This window comes from Scylla paramamosain, unplaced genomic scaffold (genome assembly GCF_035594125.1).
Source record: "Scylla paramamosain isolate STU-SP2022 unplaced genomic scaffold, ASM3559412v1 Contig57, whole genome shotgun sequence".
NCBI lineage: Eukaryota > Metazoa > Arthropoda > Malacostraca > Decapoda > Portunidae > Scylla > Scylla paramamosain.
The window spans coordinates 489,354-495,000 of record NW_026973722.1 but is presented as its reverse complement, the minus strand read 5'-3'; the positions used below and the strand labels follow the sequence as shown (position 1 = coordinate 495,000).

At 43.9% G+C, this 5,647-nt stretch overlaps 2 long non-coding RNA genes across 2 annotated transcripts in view; one reads left to right on the top strand and one right to left on the bottom strand.

Annotated features, from left to right (window-relative positions):
* Positions 1-1,955, top strand: part of LOC135098349 (uncharacterized) — a 21,982-nt gene extending 20,027 nt beyond the window's left edge. Inside the window, exon 10 of the long non-coding RNA XR_010266861.1 lies at positions 1,818-1,955. This is a non-coding gene — a long non-coding RNA (uncharacterized LOC135098349). The remainder of the gene's footprint in view (positions 1-1,817) is intronic.
* On the bottom strand, positions 1,149-4,768 carry LOC135098350 (uncharacterized). Its single transcript, XR_010266862.1, has 3 exons — positions 4,618-4,768; positions 2,412-2,593; positions 1,149-2,001 (listed from the first exon to the last, which is right to left on the bottom strand). It is a non-coding gene; the product is annotated as an uncharacterized LOC135098350 (long non-coding RNA).
* Positions 4,769-5,647: the final 879 nt, after the last annotated feature.

The window sequence follows — 5,647 nt, the reverse complement described above, 5'->3', positions numbered from 1 at the left end:
GTATTCACACCCAATTCTTGCTGCATAATTGTGTTTCCGCAGGATTGAATCAAGTTTGTAATCTTGCGTTGTTTAAAAAGTTGAGTTCTCAAATTTTTTTTTAATCTGGCTTCCCCTCCCCATGTGTTAGAATATTGCATGTTTCCAAGGCCACAGGGACACTTAGACGGGTTCTCAAGTGTTTCCTGTCACTAATGCAGAAATGTTGTTAATCTGTCACTGCAACTGTAAAAACACCCTTGAAAACCTGCGTCACTTTAACTAAAGCCTTATAAAAGAATGTTTCTCCTGTCAGTACTGCAGAAATGTTGTTAATGTGTCACTGCAACTGTAAAAACACCCTTGAAAACCCGAGTCACTTCAACTAAAGCCTTTTAAAAGAATGTTTCTCCTGTCAGTACTGCAGAAATGTTGTTAATCTGTCACTGCAACTGTAAAAACACCCTTGAAAACCTGCATCACTTCAACTACAGCCTTTTAAAAGTGTTTCTCCTGTCAGTAATGCAAAAATGTTAATATGTCACTGCAACTGTAAAAACACTCTTGAAAACCCACGTCACTTTAACTAGAGCCTTTTAAAACAATGTTTCTCCTGTCAGTAATGCAGAAATGTTGTTAATCTGTCACTGCAACTGTAAAAACTCCCTTGAAAACCTGCATCATTTCAGCTACAGCCTTTTAAGAGTGTTTCTCCTGTGAGTAATGCAGAAATGTTGATCTGTCACTGTAACCGTAAAAACACCTTTGAAAACCCACATCACTTCAACTCCAGCCTTTTAAAAGAATGTTTCTCCTGTCGGTAATGCAGAAATGTTGCTAATCTGTCACTACAACTGTAAAAACACCCTTGAAAACCCACTTGACTTGAACTAAACACACACACACAAACACACAGCACTAGTACTGCTGTTGCCACACAGATCAGAGGGGGGTTGCTGGAACAAGTGGGGCAAGAGGTCAGTGCTGTGCTTCAAGAGGCAGACCAGCCACAGATGAATGCTTGACTCACCACACTCATCATCAACCTGTGTCCTGTACTTTGTGTATAATATCTTTGAGTCTTGAATCTAATACACTCCTCACTGTTCATTTGTACATGTTGAGCCTCACTACATTCACGCAGGTCGGAACAAAATTAAGTTTGTCCATTTTGTGTGTCCATTCTTTATTGTGGCCATTGTACAAGATGCAGCATTTGTGTATGTTATGGTGTGTGTGTGTGTGTGTGTGTGTGTGTGTGTGTGTGTGAGGGGGTCACTTATTGGTGAGGGGCTGTGGGGAGTCACTGTGGGTTTGTAAACATACTGTGGGGGGACATACTGTGGCGCTGTGGCCTGAGGTGAGGTGAGGTGAGGTGAGGAGAGAGAGAGAGAGAGAGAGAGAGAGAGAGAGAGAGAGAGAGAGAGAGAGAGGGGGGGGGGGGCAGCATGAGTGAAACAAAGCAGATGTTGTTGATTGTTGATGATGCAGGGGAGAGGTGTTGTTGTTATTCAGTGTTCTTCATTGCACGAGATGTTGTTGTTGTTGTTATTGATTGGCAACCAAGCCTGGCTGGCGTGGGCCTTGTCATGTGGCCCACAGGTAATTCTTAGTGGTCAGTCTATCGGTGAGTACAGCTGAGCGCTGCCTGATTGCACGAGAGGTATTGTTCATAGTTGTTCATTGTAGGTGAGGGAAGACACAGTATGTTGAGGGAAGGCAGCAGCTGTGGAGGAGTGAACAGCTGCACCACTGACAGCAGCAGCAGCAGCAGCAGCACTGCTGAATACTTCTACTACCACTACTAACTACTGCTGATGTTTTTCTCCTTCTCCCAGCACAGCAGCAGACTCGGGTACTGTTACAGCTCTGCTCCCTCCTACAGGACACGTTCCCATCACCTTCACGTCCTGGACACGTGCACAAACTTGTGCCTGGGCAGTCTCACTGCAGCAACTGCCAGTGCTGTGGCTGGGTGGCAGGAGGGAGGGACAAGCTGGCCACCCTCTCTGTCACCACCTGCTGGGGAAAGACCACCATTATCATCACCTTTTTCCTTTTTTTTTCTTTTTTTTGTTTTCTTTCACAATTTACAAAGAATATTAAGAGAGTTTGTTTTGTTAGTGTTGTGTTTGTTATTAAATGATGTGTTGATTGTGTTGTTGTTTATGTGTTAGTTGTTGTTGTGTTTTGTATGTGTGACTGATGAATAAAGGCAGTCCACACTTACAGGTGTTTGTTTGCACCTCAACTCTACACAACAATAATGGCCTGGATAGATGTATTATTATTATTATTATTATTATTATTATTATTATTATTATTATTATTAGTGTATAATTACCAGTATATTTCAACAAATGCTGGAACTACTACTACTACTACTACTACTACTACTATACTACTAAAAATATATAATCCAGGAGCTCTACTAGTGCTGGAGGAGGAGGAGGCCCCCGTGACACTGGGTGAGGTAGAAGGTGGATGCCATTTCCTCCTCCTGCTGCTGCTGCTGCTGCTGCTGCTGTAGCTGTTGCAGCTGGTGCTGTGTGGCTCTGAGGGTCCCTCACAGACAATGTGGCACTCACCACACACAGCCCACCAATTATCTCCTCTGCAATAGTGATGAGAGGTTACAATTAAAGTAGGTTACCACTTAAAAGGCTTAGACACACTTAGAAATACTAAAAAAAAGTAAATAAATAATACAAAGAAAGGTTAGGTTAGGTTGGGTTGTGTTAGCACTCAAAATGGCAACAAAAATACAGTTTGATTGGATTTGGGAAGAGGAAGAAAAAGAACAACAGGCAAATATAAAATGAGAGAGAGAGAGAGAGAGAGAGAGAGAGAGAGAGAGAGAGAGAGAGAGAGAGAGAGAGAGAGAGAGAGAGAGAGAGAGAGAGAAAGTAGGTGAGTAAAATAGCAGGTGTAACAATAATGAAGTGCCTCCCTCCTTGACTTGGGACAGTGAAGGTGGTAACAGGCCCTGCCACCATCTCAAACCACCACCTTTCATCACCACTTGTTACTTTCAAGCCACCAGCGCATACGCATTACCTTCATTCCCTATTAAGTTGAACACCTAAATACTACTAATGCCACCACCACCTCCACCACCACACATCAGTCAATTAATGAATAAAACCAATACTTCCCGTTCTTGTAGTTTTCATATGTAATGAAACAATGGAGGCAGGAATCACGTCGGCAGACAGACACAGATTGCTCTCTCCACCAGTCCCCCATCAACAGATTGACTGACTGAAAGACAGACAGACAGACACACAGGCTGCTCTCTCCACCAGTCCCCCATCAACAGATTGACTGACTGAAAGACAGACAGACACAGATTGCTCTCTCCACCAGTCCCCCATCAACAGATTGACTGACTGAAAGACAGACAGACAGACAGACACAGATTGCTCTCTCCACCAGTCCCCCATCAACAGATTGACTGACTGAAAGACAGACAGACAGACACAGGCTGCTCTCTCCACCAGTCCCCCATCAACAGATTGACTGACTGAAAGACAGACAGACAGACACAGGCTGCTCTCTCCACCAGTCCTCCATCAACAGACTGACTGTTTGATTGATTGAAAGACGGACAGACAGACAGCCTGCTCGTATTTATTTGCTCAACTTCTCAACTTACTTAACTACAATCTCAGTCATCTAATTTTCATTATCAAAGAGTCAATAACGTTAAAATTTAGCCTCATTTACTAATATTATTACTCTCTCTCTCTCTCTCTCTCTCTCTCTCTCTCTCTCTCTCTCTCTCTCTCTCTCTCTCTCTCTCTCTCTCGCTGATGTCACATCACACAGGTCATTATATAGATGGAGTTGTTTAAATAAACACTCATTTCCCAATAGAATTAATTTTGTATTGTAAGTTTACATCAATAGTGCAATAATAGTGATCAAAAGCACAGATTTCTGCCTTTCATTACGTGGAGCTTCGATCTCAAATAAAAACCATTATATATTAAATCAGATAAGGTAACAGCCACCTGGAACACGAGGAGCAGGGCAGAGCAGGCGAGGAAGAGTGGGGAGAGGGTGGCGGGCAGGGGAGGAAGGGAGCGGGATGTGAGGGGAGGGGAGGGAAGAGAAGGAAGGTCTGAAACAGGGAGGTGAAACAAGTGAACGAGTGACACCAGTTTGCTAGTTACAGGAGTACACACGCACACACACACACACACACGACCATCTCCCTATAAACCTTGACAACCGTAGCATCACCATCACCATCACCACCACCACCACCACCCCAGCCCTCAACCGCACCCAGCAACCACAACACCGTTAGGTCTGATATCCCTACCACTATTACACAACCACCACCATCCCCAACAATCACAACCACCTTCACCACAAGCCAGTCACTTTCACCATCACTACCAACACTCTTCCACCAACATTCCACCCCCCCACCGCAACTACCACCACCATCACCCTAGTTAGGCAACCACTTCCATCCTCTACAACCACACACATACCAAACACCACCACAACCACCACCTTGACCCAGTCACGTCTGCCATAGCCACCTCCACCTCCCCCTTCCACCATCCTACTCTCCACATCTCTCTTCCACTATCCACTCCTCCCTATCTACCACCAGGCCATACTCACATCCACCTCTCCCTTCACACCGCACTCCACCACAACACGCCCGCTGAGAAAAGATGCAACACCACCTCACCGCTGCAACACAACCGGAGACCCGTCACATCACGTCAGCGGGCGCAGAGCGAATGGCTGAGGAGACGGCGAGAGAGTATCACGTGACTTGAATACTTGGTGCTGATTGGTCGAGGCTGTGCTGAGGTAATTGTCACTCAGAACAGAGCCGCACTCATAATACTGCTTGTAATGATAAAAAAGAAAAAAAAAAAAAGAATCACGGTTATATTAGCAGTAGAAGACACCAATACACCGTGAGGCAAGAAGTAAGAACAAATGAAAGATACATCAGTTTTACGAAGAGTAAGAAAGAAAACGGAAAAATAGAACTCTCTGATTGGCTGACGGGAAGCAGGCCATCACTACAGCTTTCGTATTTATTGAGGCTTATATAGACTTTAAGTAGCGACTTGAGACTAATGAAATAACGTAGTACATGTAGTGAGGATGTTTTCACCAATGAGAGACAGGCTAATGCTACGAAAAAAAAAAGAAAGATACATTAGAGTTATTGAGGCTTATATAGACTTTAAGTAGCGACTTGAGACTAATAAAATAACGTAGTACATGTAGTGAGGATGTTTTCACCAATGAGAGACAGGCTAATGCTACGAAAAAAAAAAAGAAAGGTACATTAGAGTCATTGGGGGAATGTTGTAAGGCAGTCTCAGGTATCATAAATACACTTGTTTTTCATGAGGGCAGGTTATGTGCCTGTATTCTGAAAAAAAGCTTTGCTCTCACACCAGACTGTTTTCAAAGGCCACAATGATGATTACACGGGTTTTCAAGATTGCTTTTCCCTTTGATGGTGTAAAAACCTTACCAGTCTGTCACGAGGACCGTAGAAACATCCTTAAAACCCGTGTAATTTCTACTACAGCCTCTTGAAAGTATTCGGATGCGGGCAGATATGTTTCCGGATACTGTGTAGGGTCTCTGTAGACATCTGTTGTGTTTTGCTTTACTCTGCGAGATT